The sequence below is a fragment of the Anomalospiza imberbis genome, chromosome 4 (assembly GCF_031753505.1).
Source record: "Anomalospiza imberbis isolate Cuckoo-Finch-1a 21T00152 chromosome 4, ASM3175350v1, whole genome shotgun sequence".
NCBI classification, from domain to species: Eukaryota; Metazoa; Chordata; class Aves; order Passeriformes; family Viduidae; genus Anomalospiza; species Anomalospiza imberbis.
Window position 1 is genome coordinate 17,048,836 of NC_089684.1, and position 25,438 is coordinate 17,074,273.

Below are 25,438 nucleotides of genomic sequence, written 5' to 3' on the forward strand. Positions count from 1 at the left end.
AAAACTTTAATTGATGAGAATTTTGTGTCACCTGTTACATTTAGTAAGTATTCTCCAATTTAGCTGAATATGAGTCCAATGTCTTTTTACGCCTAAGACTGTATTTTTTATATATGTGCAAACCTTTTTGCAGAAACTGTTTTCCTGAATAATTGTTTTATAAACTCCAGCCATTGGTGGGGAGGGGGGAGTTGTTGATGGCCAAAGGAAGATGGCTGAACAAAAAATCATACTGGAGAGCAGGACAGTGCCAGGTAGTATTTGAAATAAATGTGAAATATAGTTATTCCAATTTATGTCAAGAAATGATTCTTAAATTTTGTAGAAATACCTCTGAAGACATGAACAAGAATGTGATAAAACCTCTGGGAAAAAAAAAAAGGGATCTGCTATGGTGTGGGGACATTCAGCATTAAGATCAATCCATAGCAGAAATCAGTGATGTTACCACCAGGTTTCCACACTGGTTTCATATGAACTGTTGTTTAATGGAATTATAAATGGTTTAAATATTGCAGCTGTGACTCAGTTATTTTCAATACCGGGGAATACCTTATTAGGATTTGCTCCCACCAAACCTTCTTAGCTAACCATGACAGTCAGGCTACCATGGCTAAATATAGATTATGGAAGAAAGTTGCTAACACTTTCAACTTCAAGCACACACTTAGATAAATACTATAAATAGGCTGATGTTTTGTAAACTAGTACTTGCCAGAGGCACAGACTACATGCTTTCCTGTGTGAATTTTCCCCTGTGTTGCCTTTATGAGACAATTAGCTAGTCTTAGGTATCTGAGCTCTCTTTTTATTACAATTAATTTCAATCTGCTGTCCAATAGCAGCAAGAGACTGACAAAACTTGTGAGCAGCAAGCTTTCAGGCAAGCTGTCCAATATAGTTTTGCCAATACACTGATCTGCACTACCCTTGCTATGTCTGTCCTGATTTTGCCAGGGTACAATTAATTCTAGTTCTTGTGCTGGCTTAGTCCTGGTGTAATCACAGCCTCGGTGGACCTGACAAACTTTGTGTTTTGGTCTGAATTTGGAGAACATCAGAAATTGGTTTACTTGAGTGAATTATCATGAGTGTTAATAACGGACTGAAATACCTGCCTGTAAGCTTTCTAAGATTGGAGATCTGAGCCTGCAGTGTTGCATAGGTCAGGCCAAACCGGGACTCAGTTCCAAACACTTCACCAAACCCCATGTTTTTGCTTAAAGCTGTGTCCTTTAAAAGTAAAAAAAGAAAAACATCAGCAGCACTCTTGCATTAAAAGCAAATTAATCTATCAGTATGCAGCTCACTTAGGCCAGAGCTGTTTTAACTCTAGTTACGTTTGCTTTAAGCTACAGCCAGACATACAAAGGTAATTAACTCTGTCACTGAAATCCCTATATTTGTATAGATGGTCTTTTACCAGTCTTTTCACTGATTTTACTGTTTCTCTCCTTTTATATGTTACTTCTGCTAAAACCATTACACTACCTATAATAGAATGAGCAGAAATGGAACACTAGAATAGGGGAAGAAAAAGCCCAAAGTTCTTGCATCCCTGTAAGTATCAAAAATGAGACCATTTTCCTGAGTTGGGGTAAGAATTCACAAATCCTCTCTGATGTGATATTATTGCTATGAAACTTTTATGTAAATGTCATAGCAAAGGATGGTGGTGTTACCAAGACCTAGGGTGTGAGATTGAAATTTCCTGTTGATGAGATCATCAGTGCTATCAGCTCTCTGAGCTCATGCTGTCACAGCATTGTCCTTTATCTTTACTTGCAGTCAGATCCTGGGACTGCTGTAGTTATGTCTGGCTAAACTTACATCAATGTTTGTTGCAGTAAATTTACTCCCTTTGTCTCTCAAGTGGGGATTAGGCTTGGGAAATAGGGTCCAGTTCTTTGGCTGCATCCATGAAAATTTACCTTATCTATCTTGGAAATTTTGTCTCTTTTCTAGGCTTTTTATCTGCAACTGGGAAGTATTAGACCTTTACATCTCTTGGAAATGAGATCTTGTATAGCTCTTTTTTTCTTTATCTGTTCATTTTATTGAAGAGAATATTTACATTATAACTCCACTTGAGCTCAGTATGTCCATGATGACCTGTTCCCTACATCCTAAGATGAAAGATGATTTTAATTCTTGTTTTCTTGGTATTACTTCTATTGTATCCTCTCTATTTTGTTTCAATGCAATAGGTTCTGTCTACAACCACGATTTTATTGTCTAAGTCAGGTGCAATGTGCTTACACACAACTTTACAGTACTCAGTAATGCCATGGGAGAAATGTGAATTACGCCTTACCAGTGACTCTAAAATATTCTTGAAAAGAACAGTAAGAAGAGAGAGACAAATCCAATATCTGTTAGCTGGGAAGGAGATGGTTTCAGTTCCATCATGCAGGGTGTTTAAAATGACCTTCCCAAGGTCAGCCAGACGGCAGTTTCATTTGTAGGGAATTAAAGGTAGAACTAACTGTGTCTTTGATCAGAAGATTGCCTATCAAAAGGAGGAGCTCTTTGCTTCTTTACCTCAAGTCTATCATATCCATACATAAAGCAGAGAGAAATGATGTTTCATACCGTTTAGGAAGTGGCAGCAGGCAGTCTGAATTGGTAGATTTAGTTTTAAGTAAGGTTTTGACAGCCTATGTGTAGCCTAAGCACTGCAGCTCAAAGAGTGAAGTTTGAGCCAGTTTAATCAATCTGTATTTCACTAACAACAAGCAAACCTTGTGGTTTGCTTATCTTGCCCCTTTTGCTACCTTTTGTCTGCTCCTGAGATTTTTTTTTCTCACCCAGCACAACAAGCTGTGATTACAACAGCTGCTGATCCGGTGTCCCCTGCTCCATTGCCTGCCTCCTCCTACACCAGCAGCGCAACAGCACAGCTTCTCCACACCTCTGATCTGTTTTTGGCAGAGGGAAACCAAAACATGGATAAGCACTATGCTGCAAGCCAGGACTATGTGTCTGGTGCAACTCCCTCCTCACAGGAGTCCTGCTAAAGGGTCTGTTTCTCAGGCACCAACTCTGCCTCAGAAACCCTCCCCAGTCCGGGACCTGCACATGTGTGCACTGCTGATGACCCCATTACATGGGATGCCTGCATCTCCCATCCCAAACCCTGACACATGCAGCCTCAGGTATGGGCTGGTTACAGAAGCTGAAGTATCTGCCTGAGACAGAGCTCAGTTTTCAGTCTCACTTCTGCAGGCAGTGGGATGCACAGCACTGCCAGCCATTAGGATATATCTACCTGTAAACAACCGGAAAAAATAATTTTGAAAAAGTAAGGATTCAAATTAAAATTGCATTAGTCGAAATGAACTAAACCTCGTCAGAAGACCTCCTTCAGCATTACCAAAATTTGGGTCCATGTTTTCCCACACAAAGAAATCCTTTATGCTTCCCTTTATCTGCAAACAGCTTATAAAATTTATCATAGATACCTGATAAAACCAGCTTACAAAATCTGTAATAGGTGCCTGATAAAACCAGAAACATGGGCAAATTAAGCAGATTTTTAAAATGGTGGTTTAGTATTTGAATGTGCTCCTTTCATTTGGTTATTTCACCTTATAATTTATGGCATTTTAAAGACAACAAGGTATAATACAGGGTCAGCTTTCCTCTATAATAACAATTCTATAGCAGATTTGTTACTCGTGCATGTGCCCTCTTTCCTGGCTAACTCTCACATTCAAATCATCATCTAATTTTCTACACCTTTTAGCACGGAATCTCTTCAGTTACCAAGGTTGTTGATAGACTGCAGTCTTGCCATTAAGTTTAATACCAACCTCTGGTATGGGTGGTAGTCCATCAAGGTTAAAAACACCACGGGAAGAAAATGCATCCAGACAGACAGCAAGTATCCCTTTAGCCTCTAGGCAGAGTGCTTAAAAGCCCCAGTGTTTCTCTTCCTCTGTCACAATTTCATGCACAGTAATAACCTCTGGCAAGGTTTTTGCATTCTCACTGGATTGTATGTTGAAAACAATACAGTTCCACTTAAAATTGTTCTGTGTGTTATTTTTAAAATCAGTTTTATTGAAACTGTCTGTGTGGTGGCATTCAAGTCTGGCATATGACAGTGTGATTAGTTCTGCCAATGCATTGATCTGCAGTACAATTCCTATTTTTATCCCTACTGTTTGAAGTATAGTCACTCATGACCACATTTCCATTAAAGACTACACGCTGAACCAGTTTAATCTGTGACTAATAAAATAATCGTAACATTTTCATTAAATCCTCAGCCAGTCTGAGCACCATCATCAGTGCTGGCAGAGTAGTGATTTTCTGTTTCTTGAGCGATGCATCTGCCATTGTCAGTGATCTACACTGATTAGAAGCCAACTTTTTCCTTCACTCCCAAGTAATGTGTACTCAGTATTAGTGTCCCAGTTATGTCTGATTTACGTGAATTTATTATTCAACTGGCAGAGAGAGAACACCACAATTAGTAGAAAGCCAATGGTATAAGCAATAGATCCAAGAAATAAGAACCAGAAACCCCTTGACATGGATAGGGTCTGAGGAGAGAAACCTTTGTTCTCTTAGCTCAAGGGGCACAGATCCATACCGCAGATACAAAAGTTTTAGCAATGCTATTTCCTTTGCAGAGGGCAAAAAATGCATGTATTTTTGTAAACCTGTGGGGAAAAGACCGTGCTAAATGAAAATAGTATTTATGCAGATTTAATTCCTGCCTGCTCCAGGAATAAGAAGTTCAATTACCCGATTACATATTTACCTATATACTTATTGCAAGGCTGCTTTGTCGTTCTGTGGAAAAGGTGAGTGATGTTTTTGTGGTGAAGCAGGCCTCACTAGTGAAGGAGGCTTCTGTCTGCAAAAGCACCCCTTGCCAATTTGTTACAATTGGCATAAACTAGGCAGGAATGGATGTGTGGAAGTTCAGCTGGTGAGGAAGGGATGTGCCTTCAAGAGTGAGAGTGTTGCTCTGCTGCATTGTCCCAATGGGGACATGGCAGAGGTTTGGAGACTCAGAGGAGCTCAAACATCTGTTTTTAATACACGGGACAAGAAAAATCAGGTAAACAAGGTAACAGGAAAGGGTAAAGAAATACCAAGCAGAAGATGATGGAGAATAAGAGACAGATTTAAAAATGGATAGCAGACAGGAAAAAGCTAGTGGGCAATTGGAAGGCTTTTAGTGCAGTCAGACATCCGGGTCCCAATGCTTGTGTGAGGTCCGGGCAGAGCAGCTAATGTCTGCCTGGGCATACCCTGACATGGCAAAGATCAGCCATGGTCTTTGGAAAAGGAAGGAAATGCCATACCTAAGGTACATGAGTAACCTTCATTTTGCTCTTGTTGTATATGCTTTATGATGGCAACAGTCAAATACTGCTTTTTTTTCCTTTTTCCTGAGGCCTAAGCTTTTGTCAGTGGCCAGGCTGAGAGCTGCATTCAGACATCCCACATGCTTAATGATCGACAATTAAGTATTTAGTTTTTACCTTGTTGTTTGCTGAACAGTGCCATATGTCAGCATCACAAACCAAAGGAAGCCTAGCGGAGCTCTTGTGTGATGGCCACAACTCTGCAATTAACTGGAGCACATGCTCGTCACAACGAGCAGCTGAGGGAGCTGGGGTTGTTTCATTTGGAGAAAAGAAGGTTTGGGGTGACCATCTCACTCTAAAACTGCCTGAAAGGAGGGTGCAGCCAGATGAGGGTCAGTCTCTTCTCCCAGGCAGCCAGCAACATGACAAGAGGACAGTCTTAAGCTGCACAGGGAGACGTTAAGTTTGGACGCTAGGAGGAATTTCTTCACAGAAAGGGTAGTTTGGAAAGGGCTGTGCAGGGAGGTGGTGGGATCCCTGGAGGTGTTTAAGGAATGACTGGATGTGGCACTCAGTGCTATGGTCCAGTTGACCATGGTGGTGTTCGGTCATAGGTTGGACTCAATAAACCCAGGGGTCTTTTTCCAACCGAATTGATTCTGTGATTCTGTTAGAGGCTCTTGTAAATAACGCTTGGTTTAACCTTAGGAGAGCAGGGACGGGGCAGCCATTATTCCCGTTACTGGGTTCGCGGCGCCCGGAGCCCGACTGACAAAGTGCTGATGGGGACAGGTGAGCCCCAGTTTCTGGAAGCATTAAGGGTGACCAGCACTTCCCACCGCCGGCTCCCGGACAAACCGAGCGGGGCGGCACGCACCGAGACGGCCCCGCCACCGGCCTTCCCCAAGGCGGGAAAGGGCGGGGCGGCCACGGGGCCACCTCCTTGTCCCGGGCTGAACCGCGCGGCCGCGGCGGGACCTGCGCGGCTCCGCCTCGCCCGCCCTCGGCATCATCGCTCCGCGCCAGCACCGGGGCGGGGCGGGCCCCGTTGCCGGGTTACCGCTGTCATCCGCCCGCGCCACCGCCGCGCTCGCTCCCTCTCCCGCCCGCCCTCCCCGCCCCCTCCCGGCGCCGCAGGAAGCGAGCGGATCCCGGGGCGCTGCTGCCGCCGCTCCCCCCACCGCGCCCGGCGTCCCCGGCCCGGCCCTGCCTCGCCGCCCAGCGCCCCGCGCCGCCGCTTCCCCCACATGCCGCAGAGCGGAGCGGTCGCGGCGCCGAGCCCCGCCGCCCGGCTGCCCCGCCGCGCCGCCCAGCTGGGGCCCTGACGGCCCCCCCCGCCCCTGGAGCCGGGGCCCGGCGGCGCCCGCAGTGCATGAGAGGGAGAGCGCGGCGGGGGCCGCGGCCCGAGCCACTCGCCTCCCGGCCGGCGGCGGTGCGGGGACCGGCCCGGGGGGCGCCGAGGGGCGGCGAGGCGGTGGCTCCATGTGAGAGGACGCGGCGGCGCACCTGATCCGCCGCCGGGACAGCCGCAGCCGGGGGCATTCCTCGAGGGCCACCAGTCCGCAGCCCGCCCGGGGCGGGGGGGGGGCTGGATCCGCCAGCCCCTTTGAAGTCACCCGGCCCCCGGCGGCAGCCCCGGGGCGGGGGGGGCAGCGGACCCCCTCCCGCCGGGGGAGAGGGGCTCCGCCTCGCCGCCCGCATCGCCCCGCCGGCGGGAAGGCGCGCGCGCCGCGAGAGGAGGGAGAGCCCAGCGGAGCCCGTCCCGAAAAGTGAGTGCGAGCGGGAGGAGCCGCCTTGGGAAGGGGCTGGGTGCCCCGGGGCTGCCGGCGGAGCGGGCGGGGGGCCGGGGCGGGAGGCGCGGCGCCGGCGGCCGCCGTTTCCCATGCGGCTCACGTTGCCGGCCGCGCACGGTCTGCTGCCCCGCGGTCCACGCTCCGCTCCCGCCCGCCGCGGAGACGGGGCGGGAGGGGGGGTGCTCCGCTACGGCCCCCGGCGAGGACCGAGGTCTCCTCCGCAAGTTCTGCCGCCCGCTTTGTGCCGGGAGCGGCGGCCCCCGCGAACAAAGGCGGCGGGCGGGCGGGCGGAGGGCTCGGACCCCTCCGCCCCGTCCCGCCCGGGGAGCCGAGCGGAACTGCCGAGCGGAAAGTTGTGCAAGGATGGGAGCGGAGCGCACGGCCGCAGTGCTGTGAGCCCCGAGGGTTTCAGACATCCCCCACCCCGCTCCCCCGTTTTCCTTCTTTTCTCTATAGGTTGAGTGGCTCCTAACAGATCCCGCGGCTGCCTCCTGCCCGCTCATTTGCATAACACTTGGGTGGAAAATGTAGCTCTTCTTTTCGCGGAAAAACGTTATCGAAGAGTTGCTTATTTTCCATGTAAAGGATTTTGAATGTGTTTTAAAAGCCAAGAGTAGTAGTGTTGGCTCTTCCTGTTTATCGCAGTAATTGCTGCTTCACGAGGCAATTACTCCAGACCTTACTCCGGGACTGGGTAAAGAAGGGTCTCGTTTGGGAACGGGACTGTGTTTGCTTGGGTTCTGTTTTGCTTTGCTTTTTAGCATTTCCGCCCCGTTCATAATTTCCTGCTGAGCAAAAACTGTATCAAAACTTTGAAGTGTTTTAATGGAGTATCTTAACTTTCTTTTAACTGAAGAAAACAACACCTCCGTAGCTTGTCGGGGAAGAAACAATTGTGTCTGCAAGTATTAAATTGTACTATTTGGGTGTTAAAATTTATACAGCAATTTGTTACATATGAGGAGGATGTAACTAAGAAATGAAGAGAGTAGGTTGAATGTCGTTTATTTGATGAGCCAGTGCTCAGACAGAGATCCAGAAATTGTAACTCTTGTGTGGAAACTGTAGTCTGCACGAGTCCTCTCCACATCTTCCTGGAAGGAGTCTAGAAAGACTTTGAAGGGGAAGGTTGTAGGGTTTGTCGGGCTTTTCATTAGAAGAAGACTGTACAGCTTGTGAACATCCTGTGGGCCAGTTGCTAGGCGCCTGCTCTCCTGTGCTTTCTTTACCAGATGCAGTTGAAAGCAGAGGAAAACAAAACGTAGCAGAAATGTACACAGTTGCTGAAATATATGGGTGTGAACAGAAGGCCATACTCGCATTCCAGCTGTGGATGCTTGCTCTGTGCTTCAGTTTGTGCAACACTTGAGAGCACTTACTGCCTGTTTCCCAGCTATATACTTCTCCATTCCACTGAGGAGATAGCCTCTGAAAACTCGTGGAAAACCTAGACATGGATAGGAATTCTAAGGTAGGCAGGGCACCTGATCTTTCACAGTTTCATTTTGAGACACAGTTTGCTGAAGGTAAGAAGATTAATTTTCTTTAATTTGAAATATCTCCCTATCTTAAGCTTTCTGCCATTGCTGCTGTTTTGAAAAGGGCTGTAAAGAAGTTAAACTCTACATTTGGTTCATGCCTAGTTTTTCTCAATTGCAGAACTCCGTGGTTAGGAAAGGCAGTTGCATTCTCTTCAGGCCACAGTATTAAGGAGATGGTCAGTTCTATGCTGCATTTAATATCTACAGGAGCAAAATGACACTATGTCCTTTTTTTGTGTGGTGATTACATTTGTTTTGAGGCACTTCTTAGTCCCAAACTTAAATCTGCCCTTTCTCCATCATCATCCAGTTGTTAATGACAGCCTCGTTCTGTCTCTTGATGGCAATTATGCATTCTTGTTGGTGTTTCAGGTTCATAAATATCTCAAAAAGATATATCACTTCATGTTTTAAAATTTTTTTGTCAAGGTTTAGATTTTTCCTCCTACTGCGGCTTATATGTAATCAGTGTATGTCCTTTGTTCAAGCTGAATAATTTACTAATACAACGGTGTCTGTTTGGAAACATAAATGTTTATGAGAAATTATGTGATTTTCATTTGCATTAACTGTTAGAAAAACTTTTAAAACAAATAACTTTTTAGTTTAGGGAAAGAAATACTTTTTATCTTTAGACTTAGGCTGACAAATTAACTTTACTTCCCTGTATGTATGCATGTAGTACTTTGCAAAAGTTTTGTTCATTACTTCAATGGAATTTGTTGTCTCTGAACCAGGAAAAGAAAGGAATGGTGTGTGATGATTTAGGCCAGGTAATGTTATTAAACAGAGAGGAATGCTACTCTTCTCTTTAAAATAAACAGAGTTTTAAAAATTTGGACGGTATTTAATGAACGTGCTTAATCTTCTGGATCTTTTTGTGAAGCGCACATGCAATGACTGTACGTACATTATACTTGAAATAAAAGTTGCATAAAGACCTTATCTGCAGAGCTGCTCCAGCCTTGTCATATGTGGACTGTGTATGTCAGGTAATTCTGGAAAGACATCATAAACATTGCGTCAATTGCTCATGAAAATGCTCTTCCACAACAAAGTATTGTGCTTTAGTCAATTTGTGGAAACTGATGGATGGTTCAGTACTGAAATGCTCTAAGTATTCACTGGATAGACAAAATCTATTTACTGTGATCACTGCTATGGATATTAAGATAGTCTCTTGTGACAGCAAAGGCTACAAAGATTTTAGGTGTTTGTCTGATGAAGACCTAGACCCATGTAAGCATGGAAACTGACTTATTGTCAACAAACTTCTTGATCTTGCTTTGTGGTGGTACAGCTGCTGGTTATTACACAGGCTCTTCTGGCTAAATCAAGCAAGGACAGTTTAGCCCAGAGGATGTCTGCAAAAGACTGTAGGCAGCACAAGATGCTTACAGGTGCCTGTCCCAGAACACCCTTCTGGCTGCTATCAGTGTGTGCTTTAGGGCTGTGTCGCTTCTGTGTGTTTGGCAGCCCTTAGTGGCTTCTTCTTGGGTGAACGTGTTTGGTGGCTTTGAAGGAGGAATGGACAAGTCCTTATTTTGAAGTGACTGATTGTGAATAAATGTGCTGTCAGATGTATTGGGTACCTTCTTATTCCCATGTTAGGAGGGAGAATGAAGAGGAAGAATACTAAATCCTTGTCCATTCCTCACCTGTCACAGTTTTGTGTTTAGTAGGAAATGAAAGGTGGTTCTCCATCTTTCACTTTGTAAAGATTATTGGTGAAATAATAAAGTAATCAACTTTTGGCTACCTTCTCTTTTCAGCCAAAATCAATAAATAAATATAACAGCTTGATTAGGCTCTTACTTAAGCATTAAACTACACATTTGCTTTTCTTCTTTGAGAGTTTTGCATATGCAAGGTGTTTTTTGGCTGTAATGAATGTGAGAGGCATTGTGGCTCACTTGCGAGGGGACATTTCTTGGGCAGGAAGAGGGAATGGGAGTAATTAAACTGTTGCAATGCTGTAAATCCTGCCTGGGTCTTTGCAGCAGTGGTTCTGGTTAGCTACTCCAGTGTTTGTCCTGTATCAGTGCATACACTGCAGTCATGTATTTACTAATAGATCCTTGCTAGGTTTTTTTGTCAGTAATGTGGACATGATTTACATCTGTAATGTCAAGTACTTCAAAAGTAAGGGATGTCAGAGTAAAAGGAACTATTGCATTCAGTTTTGCTCATGCTCACTATGGCAAAAAATACATGTTCATCTCCTCAAGACTGCTTATTTTTGCTAAATAGACAGATCTGTGTAATTCAGGAACTCTTCTCTATTTTGTTTTCTCAGTGTTTTCTGAAACAATTGCAGTTATTTTTCCAAGGGTGAAACAATGCATTTTTTTCTATAATGTCATGCCTAACCTACCAGCAGACATCTTTTAATTTGCTGGGGCAATTGAAGATGTTACCATGAGCTAGAGGATACAACACCCACAGTTGATTGGTAAGAGGAGGTGTGTGAAATATTTTCCAAAACTAGCTTGCTTAGTTTAGGTAAGCTTTGCCTGAGTCTTGAGCTGAGACAGTTGGCTTTGCTTTGTGCTGGAGGATGAAGTGTTGGTGTGTGCTGTTTTGGTGGCACACTTCTGGTGTGATGGTTTCAGCAGCTGGGTGCTTACAGCAGGTAGCTGCAACAAGATTTGCTCTCAAACAGTTATTTTTTTCCCAGTCCAAATCTCTTCAACATGATTGGTGGTGGTTGTTGCACTAGGAACGAGTAGAATTTGTCTAGTTTTATGACCAAACACAAATATGGCCAGAAAATAGAGAAGCATGGCATGTTTTAATTAAGATATAAAAGAAACAAAGAAAAAACCCCAACCAAATAAAAAAGTATGTGCTGTTTTCAGTTTTGGCTGTCATCTAGAGTTATACCAATATGATACATTTTGCAATGCTCTTTTATCTTAGCTTATATTGAAAATAAAAAGAAAACCAGTTATTCTGTTGAGTGAAAGGTTGAGTGATATTTGGATTTTTATAATCCAAATACATTGTTATGAAACTGATTAACATATTGATGTACCTTAGATGTTTTGTGGGCAGGGGTCATTGGGATATGGAGGGAAAAGGAATGGCTTTCTTGAAATTGCTTGGTCTCTGAGCTCCAGTATTGGAGAAGCCTCTTGTGGGTAGAGCCTGCTAAGCTGGCCTAGGTGAGTCTAGTTTGTCTTGTGACCTGAGACTGGATGGCTGCTTACAGCAGAGGGACAGCTCTGAGGTCATTAAGTAAGGCTTCCTGTTGAAAGGCTGGCTCTTCAGAGTTGTCCAAAATGTGGATGTTGTTAAATGCTTTTTTGCTTGAAAACCTTTCAGTGGTGGGGATGTTGTGATTTGTCTGATACTTCTCTGGAGAAGCAGCACTGGGAAGTCTATGAACTCTTCAGCATGGGCAGGCTGAGATGAAGTGCACTCAAGAGGGCAGGGCATACTGCTGAACACTTTCTAAGCACAAGCTCTGCCTCCTTACTGAGGCAGGAGAGCTGCCCTAGGGTGGAGCTGAGAGGCATACACCTGCTGTGGTGAGACCTGGCCTTGTGGAGCTGGAGCTGTGGCAAGTGGGAGGTTAGAGCACAGTTGCAATAATTTCCCCTTAAACTCCTCACAAACCTCAATGAAGTCCATGAATCTCGCCTCTCCAGTATCCTAGGTTGTAATAATAAATTAAATATTTTCCCTGCTAGTTCTCCCTCTTTACACATGGGTCTCTCTTTGAAAAGAAAATATCTGAACTGATTTGGGATAATCGTTGTACTTGTTCCTATGTACCCTTCTCCTGTTCCTCAATTTCTTGGTCCAATGTCAGAGCTTGTTCTCCCTCTTCAGCATTTCATCCTTAAGAAATGTTGCTCTGGATGGCTTGGAATGTGGGCGGTGACCTTTACATGATACAGGTTTCTAGAGCCTTCCCCTGTGTGTTTCTTTGGTGGGTTTATCAAAGGACTTAAGGGTGGTGGTGGAGACTTGCTTGCACATGAAGTTTTGGTGGGTCCTTTTGATAGATTGAAGGATTCCTTAATTCGGCCATGCAGAGTCAGAGTTACTCAGCTGTGGCTTTGTGTTTGTGTAGGTTGTGGCAACTGCTGTGAATTTCAGAAGGACAGGAGCTGCAAACCCTGGGTGTGTGTTGTTGACAGTATCTACTTAAACTCTGCCCTCTTTGACCGTCATAATGTCCTTACTGCACACATTAGCTCTGTGTTCTCGCAGATGCTGGTGGATACTTTTGGAGCACGTGCTTTTCAGGATAAAGTCTACCACGTTTTCTTAAAGGTGAAACTTTACATTTAGATCTGCTGTAGCATGCAGGACCTGCCTATGCTTATAGGGAGTTAGTTTGCTGTATTGCAAAATTGCATGTGAAAGGTTATTAATGTCTTTATATAAAATATGTGATGTGTTTTATAGGACAGAATGTGTGTCCATATATATCTGCAGGAATGACAGTAGTCACAGGGAATTCAGAACTGAACAGGCTACTTCAGGACAAGCTACTTGTCTTACTAAATAACTAACAAGCCCAAAGCATCATAAGCCAATGGGGAAGAAAAGGTTTCAAGCTTTTCCTCAAGTTCCCTTTTTAGGAGGGTAAGCTGCTCAGTGTGTTCCCTGGCAAGTGTAAGTCTTTTCAGCATTGTAGCATACTTCATGCTTGAGAAGTTTCTCACTAGCTATTGCAGTAGTTGCAAAATCTAGCATTTCTTTGCTAGACCTAGACCTGACAGTAGTGGGTACATTGCTTTTGTTGACTTCTTCATTGCCTAATAAGGCTTTAGAATATACTAGAGAGTATTTTCTTTAGTGTTCAAGGCCATAATGATTAAATAATAACCAAAACTACAGCCATGGATTCAGACCTCTCTGAGGAAATATTACTCATCTCTTGTGGCAAGTGTGACCTGACACAGCTTGGCAAAGTGCTGAATCTCTGTTGAAAACAGGATGTCTTCACCTTTGCTTCACCATTGACTATGTCTTTTGCTAAGCTGTATTACTTGTGGCCCTGAGCTTGGGCCAGGAAACCTGCAGTTTGCCAGGAGTGTCTACTTGTCTTGCTGTTTGTATCTTGTCATTTTGTTTTAATCCATGCAATGAAACTCAAAGCGAGAGATGATCTGGCACAACAGAAAAGGACCCTGAAACTGTGATCCTGGAGATACCCTTGTCTAAGTTACTTTAAACGTTTGTTTCTGAGTTCTGCTGTGGCAGTTTCATCTGCTGTTGCCAGAGCTGATGAGTGTGTCTGCAGATCTGTGGCATTTCTCTGAGTGGGTGGATCACTGCAATGACAGGTAACTCTTTTTTTCTTTACTACAGAGTACAATAGTGACAGTTTTTATGGATCTTGAGGGCTAATCTTCAGCATCCTTTAAAGCATGCTAAGGCAGAGTTACTGTGGTTTTCAGTGGTTTTTTTTTTTTTTTTTAATTATTTTTTTTCCCAGGGAACTTTAGACACAATTTCTTTCTCCACATACCTAAATAGCAGACCCTATTTGATCTTTCAGCAAGAATGTGTTTGAAATAATCAATTTTTTGGGGCACTGTGTTTGGGGATTGCTTTTCTCCTAACTTGCTATTTGCTGCAACAGTTGATGGGGAGGGAGACAATGATCAAACCTGCTATTCTCCCTCCTCCTAGCCCATATGAAACCCAAGATGGGGCAGACATGACTTTCATGACAAGCCTCTGCTTTCATGGTGTGTTAGTTGTGATATCTGTGGCAGCAGGTGGATTCTGACTGTGCTGTTGGTGGTCTGGGTAAGAGCTAGACTTGGACACTGCTTGACTCCCACCTTGCTAGACTTTGTGCTGCCCTGCACTTGTTCCACTCTACCAACTATGTGATACATAGCCCTGAACAGCCACTTGGTGTTCATGAAACATGTCAAGAGTACCATGCAGGCTTTGGTAGCCCCTGAGTAATATGGTGGTAATGCTAACTATGTTTTGACATTATGTGTCTTCAGGGGAGTGATTATATGTGTGAAAGAGGTCCTACTAATAATATCTTAGGTGGGCTCTAATGCACAGGTGGCCGAACTTTACATTTTGCAATATTATAATACAGAAGTGTTTCTGTTAATAACCCTGATTATCTCCTTATTGGCTCCTTCATTAGGTTGTCCAGATGTTTAACCTAAATTTGAAAGTTTTACGTAGCTGAGTGCACTACAGCTAGGGCAGTTCTTAGACATGGCTTGCTGTAGCAAAACAACTTTGACATGCACAGTTACATTTAGTTTGTTTCCAGGACATCCTGTATTTTCATCTCATCATCAAGGTCAAACTGAATGGGCTTTGAAACACCTGGTATAGGGGAAGGTGTCCCTGCCCATGGCAAAGGGGTTGGAATTACATGACCTTTAAGGTCCCTTCCAACCCAAACCATTCTCTGATTCTATGATTTCAGGTTGTGTACTGTATTCCCAGCTTTATAGCCTATTGCCATGGTGAATCTGTTGTTATTTGTGCTTTGAACACTGTTAGGCTTGACTGTTTTGAAATCAAGTAATTCCTGATGTGCTACAGAAAAGTAGTGGGCTGATAGTGGAATAATTGAGGGTCCAGCATCAGCTCTGCCATTACTGACATTTGGCCTAGTGGGAGCAGTAGATAACACTGGTGTGACTCAGGAGCACAGGCAGGAGTTCTGTTTGAAGAGTAGAGGTGGGTGGTGTCCCCTGTCATGGGGTGGGTGTGTGGCTGTCTAGTGAGGGGAGCTGTATGCTGGGTTTGCTGCCTGCCTGTGTAGGAGGTATGTACAGTCATCCTGCTCAGCTTGCAGTTGTTTACACGGGCTGTGGGAACCTTTCAAAGGGGTTCTGGGAATGACTGGAAAAACAAAAGCTTGTTTAGTGGCACAAAAGAAATGTTAACGTTTTGGTCCTTCTCATTCCTATTGTTTGTTTACATTGCAGAGTGGTGGGAACAAAATTGATTGCGTAGGTTAGGCACGACCTAGCAAACATTAAAAAGGAGAAACTCATCATTAAACATTTTACCCTTCCTTCATAAAATAATTTCAAACATCACAAAGGTTGAAATGTTATATTCACTTGTCCTTTATGGGGTTGTCATTTCATATTGTATTTGACCTGCTTAGTTGCTACTGGAAGGAATGGCTCCCTACAGCTTCTCCTACCTATAACTCTTCCTGCACTACCTATTGGTTTTCTATAATTTCAGTTCTCTGAATTTAAGTGAGAAAGGAACTAAAAAGCAAATTGAGTTGTCTCAGTGTGACACAGAATGTGCATTAGAGCTGGCACAGGGGATGCACAGCTGGCAGTGAATCCTTTGGGCACTGGCTGGCCATTATATCAGCTTAAGTGTGCCCTGAAACCTCATGGCTGTGGTTTGATGATCTGCTGAAACCAGTGTGGAGTATGTGCTATAACCAAAAGGGCTGATCATGTTCCCCCTGTCCCTTCTTTGCTTTTGTGGTTGTGCTGTCCGCTTCTGAAATCCAGCTGTTTGTGAACCAACATAAGTGCTAGTCTTGCCTGACTTCTTAGCCTTTTCAGTAAGGAGAGAGTGATATTGACCCTTTTAACAGCAAGAGAAATGTAAGTAATCTGGAAGTGTTTACAATACTTTTACTGAACTACAGAAGTATTGTCATATGTATCATGCTGTAAACTATATGCATAACGTAAACCACCTTCAGCACTACTACCACTTCAGCCTTTAAAATAGAGCATGTGCTTGATCTTCAAAGGTTTTTCCCTCGAGTTCTCTTCATATCACAGTCATAAACATGCCAGTCTGGACAAACTAATCCTTTTATTCAGTAGAGCTACATTTAACACAGTGATCAAAGCTGCAATGTACAGAAATATTAGTATTCAAATCTGTAAAACACAAGGGAAACAAATTGTTCTGTGAGCAGCGGGGCTAACAAAACCTAGTGTCCTGTGGATTTGTATCCTCTGTCTGCTGCTGTATCCCATCACTGCTGTAACAGTCCTGATTACTGTCCTGTTATCTCCTGTGACCTCCCTTATCACAACATGTCAGATCCTGCAGCCTGACTATTACACCGCTCCCCCATAAAACCTACCTGCTAGCTGGGGTAGAGGCAGCATGTGCTGTGATGGTTGCAGAGCTGTGCTTGGTGGCTGCTGCCAAAGGGGGGAAAAAATTTCCATTCAAGAATTCTACAGATTGTGAAGCTGAGAATTTAACTTCTATTCTTTCTGCCTATCAGTTGCCATCTCCAGAAAAGCAGTGGGACCTCATTATAAGGTGTGTGTATCTTTCTTTTCAGAATCACTGTTCACAAAGATGTATTGTGGCACTGGAAATTTCATGTATAAAGCTTCAAGTAGTTCTGTCTCCTTTACGTTATTTGTGATGCTTTAACTAAACTTAGTTGAATATATTCTTTTTGTTATAAAAACCCAGTTAAGCTCAAGGTTCTTAGTGGTTTTTTTTCCTATACCTTTTCCTTTATACTCTTCTCGGTTACCATCAACATACCTAAACTTTCTGATGGTTTTTGGCTTCCCCTTTAAGATGCCTGTTACTAATTGTCACCTTTTTTAACTTTTAGTTTAACTACATTTCAAACCATTTTTTATGCCTGCCTAGGAGTGCTATATATTTACAAAGTGCCTGTTTAAAATGCTGTATTGAGTTTGTAATGTACCGATTATAATGTTCTCCAAAATATTTAATGCACATCCTATTTTTTTCTTTTACTGAGTATTATTCTTCTATGGACTATCAAGGGTCAATATCTTTCTTTCTGAATTTGTTGTTAAGCTCCAGGAAGTTGGTGAGTAAAATATTCACCTGGACACCGCTACCTTGTTGATTATTTTCTTTGTCTGTCATGTATTTTCCATTTTATCTAGCTTGGTTAGACTACATGAAATGCTTAAGGTTCCTTCCCTTATCTTAACCTTAATAGCTTTTCTGTGAATGAGTTTTGCTGCTTTTTGCTTTCTGGACCATTAGGGAATATGTGTTGCACATCTAGTGCAGAACTGTGGCCTTCTGCTGTTAACCCTTTTTTGCAAATTAACAAACCACTTACTGCTTTTTCTTTTGATGCTTTACTGCTGGCATCTAAACATAAATGTTTTCCCCTAACACCAATATTAATTTTACTTAATGGCCTTTTGAGACTTTGAGGGAGGTTTTTCAAAAGTCTTTCTTTCAGCAATTTCTCCCTAGTTCACTGTTGTTATAAAATTCTACTAGCCTAAAAAAGCATGGTTTCCTTTCCAGAAACCATGCTGTGTAAATTCTCTGATATTAACCTGCATATCTTTTACAATCGTTTTCTTCAAACAATTGTTTCAGCTAGCTTGCTATGCATGAATGGCTTATTTGTTTGTAACACATTAAATCAAATTTACTGGCTCTTTCAAATGTAGGTAAGTACTGTGTTTTCTCACATTCTAATACCAAGTATTTTTAGTAGGAGGTGAATGTAATTTTTTATTATTTATAAATATTTTTTTCTCTTGTTCCTGTAGAATCACTCAGTTCTGATTTCTGCTAATAAAATGAGAAAATGCAAAAGTACCATGTTTTCTCTGAGGTGTTGGTGGTTTAGGTTTGTTTGCTCTGTCCTACTTCCCCAAATTGTGTAGTGGAGTGGTGGCAGCTGAGAAACTTGTGTGCTCAAGTAGTCCTACAGTTTGAGTGCATTGTCTAGGAGATCTGGGATTCGGATGGCAGAAACATTGAGATGTGCAGTGGAAAGGGAACAAACAGGCTATAGAGGTCTTCCTAATTAGTGAACAGCCTGATGCCTGTGACATGTTCTTCCATTTTTCTGTTTGTTTGTTTGTTTTCAGGAGGGAAAACAACCTGCAAATAAACACAAAATGAGTAATTTACCTTTTCTCTGGAGAAAAATAGCAGCTGGAACTGTTCAGTAGTAGAACCATTCTGTTGCCCAGTAAGTGCTTGCACTTACTGCAAGTCTAGAAGGCAAAGCCATGAAACTGCTGTAGATGTTTTAGTGGATAATAATCAGTAGTGTTATTTCAGTAAAAATATAATTTTGTAACTAATATTTTGAATGAAGTGTCAAGCTCATTAAAACATTTGAGTGTAATATCTTCTGTCAAGATGGCAGTATTGGGAGGGGTGTCCAAAAGTTAAAATACTTCTTCTGTATTTGTATTGAAATGTTCTGTTTTAAATTGCGTTTAATAAATAGTTTTAAATATATTCTAGAAAAATTGACCCACAGGTTCACACTGACATGTGTTCTTTCTAGCCTAGTATTCTGTATCTGATCGCCATAGAAGAGAAAATCTTGTCCAGGGACCCAGAAATTCCCTAATTCTTCACATGACCCATCTCAAAGCAAATGTGTAAGTGGATTCATGTGGAACATTGAGAACAAGATCAATTTTAGATGCTTTTCATTTCATGCTTGTTCTCCAGCTACTTTCAGTTATGGAATCTCTGAGCCAGAAGTTGTTTCTGTTTATTCAGAAATTCTTGAATGATTTCTCTTCTGAGAACTTGTACAATTTCTTTTTGAGCCCTTGTAAATTTTTCAGCTCCATTGCATCCTTTCGCAACAAATCCCACAGATCTGCTGGCCACTGCCTGAGGAGTTCTCGCTTCCTTAGGTGCTGCCTGGTGTTTGTGTTGCAGGGAGCAATGAACATATACTATTCTCTGCCTTTCATGTCACTTGCCTCTGGCATATTTTCTTGACATGGGGATCTCTGTGCCTAAAGAGACCATTTTTTAGGTCCCAGTTCTTCTATATTTAAGCACTTTTTGCTGTAAGAGTTCACCTCTGTAAGACGACAGAATCCTTGTAGAATTTTTGTACATGGTTTTTCTTGTAGAAATGTAGAGGTGCTGTTTGGGTATCAGTGCTTACTGGTGTTTCATCATTAGTGTCAACCATACAAATGGCAACTGCATCTGAAGTTTAGGCTGTACTGGGGGCATGTTTGCTAAAGAATTGCTTGACCCTCTGAAAATGATGGGTACTCATGTAAGGATGAGGAATTCTCATTTGTGTCTCCAGGAAATGGCAATTCCTGTATAGTTGTTCCTGTGGTTATCTTTTAATGTGGTTAGAACATCAGCTTAGCAAGTTTCTTGCTAAGAAGAAGCAAGTTTCTTGCTAACTTCAGCTCTGAAGTTTCGCTCTACTGATGTTATGGATCATGAAAAAAATAAAGAAACACTAGGATCTATCTGAAATGATAAATAGCAAGTTTCCCATGTTAGCATTACAACTGTTACAACCAGGCAGAGCAAACAAAAATTCAGCTCTTGTAATAGAAGTTTTCTTCTTGGTCTGTGGTGTTAAGAGTGCATTGTGAACTTCAATTTTATTTCCATCCCATGTGAGTACTTTTGTGGAGAAAAGTAAATTTAATCCTTATTGGTTTTCTGTATACCTCTAAAACCTTTATTTAACTGGCTGATTTGTAGATCTATATGAATAGATTGTGTTTAGGAATAAGAATCTATAAGAGTAGATTATAGAGTCTATTTCTTAAACACTCCTATAAATGTATACATATAAAGAATGTATTATTTATAGAAATATATAGAAGGGTTCTGCAAGCTACATCTTGAGGTGTTAAGGTGTTAAAGGCATGTAACTTAGCGTGTTTGTTTAAAAAACTAGTTATTATTTAAGTTATTTAAGTAATTTATATAATCACCTTAGGCTTTTAAATTTTTTTGATTTTTTTTTTAATTTTAATGTTAAATTGATTGCTATTATGGAAGAAAAATCTAAAGATACTTGTGAAGCATTTTAACTCAGTGGTTAATTTTGTGTTGTCACTAGTGTTAGACTATCATATTAGCTCTTCTGGAACACAGGTGAAGATAAGATAAATGAAATCTAGGTCTGATCCTGCAGTCACTGGAGTATACACTTAGATTTGGCCAAAAGAATACCTGTAGAAAGCTATGCACTTGCATAATATTTGCTGCATCAGTAGCTACAAATGTAAATTTGTCAAACTTCTTAGTCGTGTACTTTTGTTGCCTCAGAAAAGAACTAATTATCAGTTTTCTATTGATAAAAAATCATTAGTCTAAGCTTCTGTTTATTTACTTCCAAGAGCAAGAAGTTAATCTCTGAAGAGTGGGACTTTTCAAGTATGCTTAAGTCATTTAGGAACATAAATTCCACTGCCTTTGTATTGTGAGAGGAGTAGAACTGAACTGAAGGAGAGGATTAATTTTGGAAGTTAAGCAAACTGAAAAGTGCAGTTGATCACAAATATCAGGCAGTGTATTGTGTTCTTGATTGATTCTTGTATGAATCTTCTCAGCTTAAATTAATATTAGACTGTAGAATTGTTGGAAGACCTGATCAGGTATAGGCAGGGAGAGTTAGCAAAGTGTGACTTCTGAACTTAAATAGGAAAATATTATGTCTAAATTACTTCTAATTGCTGTTTGAAAGTCATATGTATCCTCTCTCAAAGAGAATGTGAGAAAAGCATTGTGTAACTCTTTAGAATCAGTGTCTCTGCCATAGTTATTGTCCTGCTGTTTTCTTTGCTAGCACATGTCAGTGGTGCAATAGTAGGCAAAAGGCTCCAAAGTCCAAAAAAGCTTTAAGTGAAACCCTTAGAAGGTGGTAGAAAATTTATGATTAAATAAAATGATCTGTTCCTTTTGCTATGAATTTTAATGGTCATTTGTTTGCCTCTTGACTACTCATTGATTAACTATTTGTTTGGCAGGAACTAGGAAGTCTACAAAACTTGTTGCATTACTTGTTTCAGCTATCAGTTGTTTTTCTGTGCCTTATCAGGCTGCTTGATTGTTTAATTGAAAAGTTTCACATGCTATTGAAGTGTTATTGTTAGAATAAGCACTTAATTCCAGAAGGAGGATATAATCTCATGGCTTGAGAGTCACAGTGTAGAGGGAGGGATGCTGTCTTTGTCCTAGATAGCAGACTTGTTTATTTTATAAATAAAGATTACTTATTTCTGAATAGCAAAGGACAGAACTTCGGCTGATTGTACATATCTCTGAGTAGGGACAAATATTTTACTGTCATTCTATTACAAGAACTTCCACTGAGAATTCAAATGCTATATCCAGTGTAACAAATGGGAATCTTTTTCTGGAGAAGTTGCAGTAATAAGGATGAAACTTGCTTTTTTTGCTTGGGTTGTTGTGCATATAAAAAAATCCAGTAGTTGCAGTGTGCTTGACAAAAAGATGCAGATGAGAAATGGCAGCAAAAGAATGACTTCAGATTGCTTCTAGAAAAGGGGTGTTTCACTGTTAAATATGAGAAAGAGAACATATACTTTTCCCCCTCACATACTGTTTTGCTTTGTTTTCTGTGTTAACACGTTATGCAGCTTTGATACTTGTATATTGCTGCTAGTGAAATTGTCTTTCGTAGGTTCTAAACATAAAAGTTTAGAGGAAATACCTGCCTGGCCTTTTTTGACTAGCTGATGGTAATTAGATGGAAAATGACTTTTTTTTCCCCCCTTCCCTTTTGGTGGCCCAGTCTCTAATCACATAATAATGGAGCTACCTGTTAACAAAGCAAGTCTAGAAATTGTGAGTAAGGGAGGAGACTTCATTTTAATGCTTTCAAGGATTGTTGGTATAGTGCAGTTAAAGTGAAGGCAAAAATACTGATGTTGTTTGGAGGAAGTTTGTGGCCATTGTCCTGTTAGTGCTGGTTATTGAGAATAGTTACAATCCCTCTCCAGACAGCAGCACTAAGTGCTGGGGACTCAGATTCAGACTTTGTTTCAGTTTAATTGAAAGCAATGGACACAAGTGCTAACAGCATTTTTGATCTTTGCTCACTACAGCTCTTCTCATTTTTGTTTGTGAAATCCAAATGAATCTTTGGGTCCAAACTGAGTGTGCCCTTTGAATGATTTTGTTCTTCTTGTGCATAATTATGGTGGTCACTAGTGCAGGTTGTCAGTGTTGCATAGGAAGCTTTACATAATGCATTAATATGATGGATTTGAGCTCTTGTCAGGGGGGATCTCTTCACCAAAAACCCTAAACGTTTCTGATGATGAATAGGCAGGGAGTTTGTGTCGCATTTGCTGTGTTTTGAAAAGTCAACACGAAGGTATTTTACTATCAGTTTAAGGAAGTGAAGAAGTTAACAGATTTTAGAACTTCTGAGTTGGCGATTTTTAAGAAAGCATAGTTAAATGCATTCTATGAGGTTTCTGATGTTTCATAGACTAACAAAAGGTTGCTTTATTAGTAGCTTTAATGAACAAATCGCTTTATTGGCTTAGACATACTGGTTGCTTTGTCGGTCTAAACAGCTATGGGTTCTTGTTTCAATTCACCATTGTGCTAGAGTAGAGAAGTGATAGCCATTGACCTTCTGTTAAAGCACAATAAAAAGTTTTTTGTGAAGAAGGAAAGTGTGCAGGGAAAAGAGCAATGCAGTGCTGTGTCTTGAGTTCAGCAACGTAAAAATCAAGATACCACGTAGCTCTGTTGCTTTTCTTACTAGGTGACTCAGTGTAGTGAACCACCTGAAACAAGAAAAGGCAGGACTGACTTTCTGAAGGCTGTTTTTCATGGAACCTGTGTGTAAAGAAAGAAGGTATTTATGTCCTAACTGTAAAGAAACATATTAAGCAGGTACTCGTTCACTTCTGAATGAAAAGTGTAATAGTCTTCAAAAAAGTTCTGTTTTTACTATTGATTGTCTGATTTGTTTATTGTTTTATTAAGTGATTACCACACGTGACTTAACCATAGCCTGTGGCTGAATTAAGTGACCTTATTTTATTTCTTGAATTACTTCTAAGAATTTATTTAAATGAGCAAATAACTCTTTTTTTTTCTTCTGGCTGTATGCTTAAGACAGAATAATTTGTTAGATGCTGAAGACTTTTGTTAATAAGCAGCTCTTAAAGTTGATCTAATGAAAGATTGCTTTCAGGTGGGATGACATTTTTTTGTAGTTATCAGTGTGCTTTAAAAATTTATCATATTGCTTGTTAAAGATGAGCCTCCTCCTGTAATTAGAATAATAGTGTTACAGTAGAAGTGGGGGATTCAGATTTGCCAAATGTATTTACATTATATAACACATGAAGTTATAATCATGATTAAAAGGATTAGGACTTTCTCTCTAATGAGAGCACTGTATGAAACCAATTTATCATTCTCTGTAAATACTTTTTTATTAGGGATGGGGCAGTACAGTGCAGCATGGATGTTCTGTAGCTGGGTGGTTTCTACTTTGCAGATTTACACTTGTCATTTGGTGGGAGCAGCTGCTGGAATATACTTTGCACTTAAGTTACACTCTTGAGTTTTGTTGTAGGTATTGTGTTTATGCTTGGTGGTTATATTTGTTGAGTCTAGTTTATTGGGGAGAACTATGACAAGCAGTGAAACTGGCCATGCATAAATTTATCTAGATTTCATTTTTGAGACGGTTGTTGCTATAAGCTTGTTTCTGAGATTAGGACTGAGGTTGGGTGAGGTTGCATAAGATGTTGAGGAGAAGCTGCGACACTGACTATGTGTTCAGACTGCCTTGCTGATCCTGGTCAGAGGGGACCTGGGTTGCCATCCTGTTCTGGTTAACAGCTGTAGCTCAACAGTGCTATTTACAGGAAGTACCTTTGGACTGTCTTTAGTTTTCTTTTGAATCCTATAGCATCAAAATGCCATTAATGTAAAATTTGCATGGAGGAAACTTAGAGCAGGGAAAAAAAGCACATTTTTTCATTTCCCCTTCCTATGAGAAGGATGTGTGATTGGCACTGTATGCAGTTTCCTCTTTCCTGTCTCTTCTGGTTACTGCTTTCCCTCCTTCTCTCTGGTCTTTCAACATGTGCCCAAGGTTTGTTTTGCTCTCTAGCAGTCTTGGTGCTGTCTCCTTTTGGCTGCAGTATTTTTCCTCTACCCCTTTTCTTGTTCAGTTTTGCCCTCCCACCCTTGTTTTACATATTAATGTTGTCAAAGTAATTTTGTACCTCTTCAAAATATGTGGTTTTCCTTTGTGAGAATAAAAATTAGTTGAGTCAGCCTGATTTTTAAAGGAGCTGCCCCTGCCAGAAGTCGTGTTAGCACCCCCTTCTGACAGCTACTCAAATGTGTTCCTGAGCAATTCTGCACTGGCCGATGGGTCTGTATGTCAGTTTCCCAATGTGCAAATTTACAGGTGACTTATGTTCTCAGTATTGTTTAGAATCAGTTAAGGTATCCAAGGATTTTGGCAGTACAGCAGTTACTATAAAAGTACTGTAAGACTAGTCAGTGTGGCAGCAGTTGACTAAACACAATTCATATTTCTAAATTCTGTATGTCCAAAGTATCCTCATGAGTGATGGAATTGAAGAGGTTGTGGAGCTTCAAATAATATGTTTTTAACCCTTTGTACTACTCTGTGGAAACTTGTGTTTTAACAGCCCACTGTTGGGGAACTGGTTTTGAAGCTGTGTTGATGTTATGACTGCGCACCCATCTGTAACTGGAGTATGTGATAGCAATTGATGCCAGCTGTATGTGTAAAAGAAAACTGGCAAATCTGGTGTAGTTTTCCTTGGAAAGATAGCTTAAGTAAAGGTAAAGCAATAAAACAAATTGAAGAGTTTTAGCTGTCTAGAACTGTGCTGCAGTTAGCTTTTTCATTATAGATTTCTTCATCAATATCAGCTTCCTAAACATCCATCTCAATATGGACTGGCAGCCCACAGACTGCATATATTGAAGAAAGAAGATACGACAAACATCTGTTTGTTTTAAAACCAGCAGCCATCTGTGACATACAATTAAATGCGTACTGTGTAGCCCTTAG

The 25,438-nt window shown here is 41.5% G+C and overlaps 1 protein-coding gene across 2 annotated transcripts in view; it reads left to right on the plus strand.

Annotated features, from left to right (window-relative positions):
• The first annotated feature begins 6,950 nt into the window (after positions 1–6,950).
• FBXW7 (F-box and WD repeat domain containing 7) overlaps positions 6,951–25,438 on the plus strand; it is a 176,940-nt gene continuing 158,452 nt past the window's right edge. The window contains exon 1 of one of the 2 annotated variants that reach the window (XM_068187280.1): positions 6,951–7,093. The gene's annotated coding sequence lies outside the window, so the exon portion shown is untranslated. Of the gene's footprint in view, positions 7,094–18,561; positions 18,581–25,438 lie in introns of those variants that run through there. The other variant, XM_068187282.1, reaches the window with a different exon arrangement.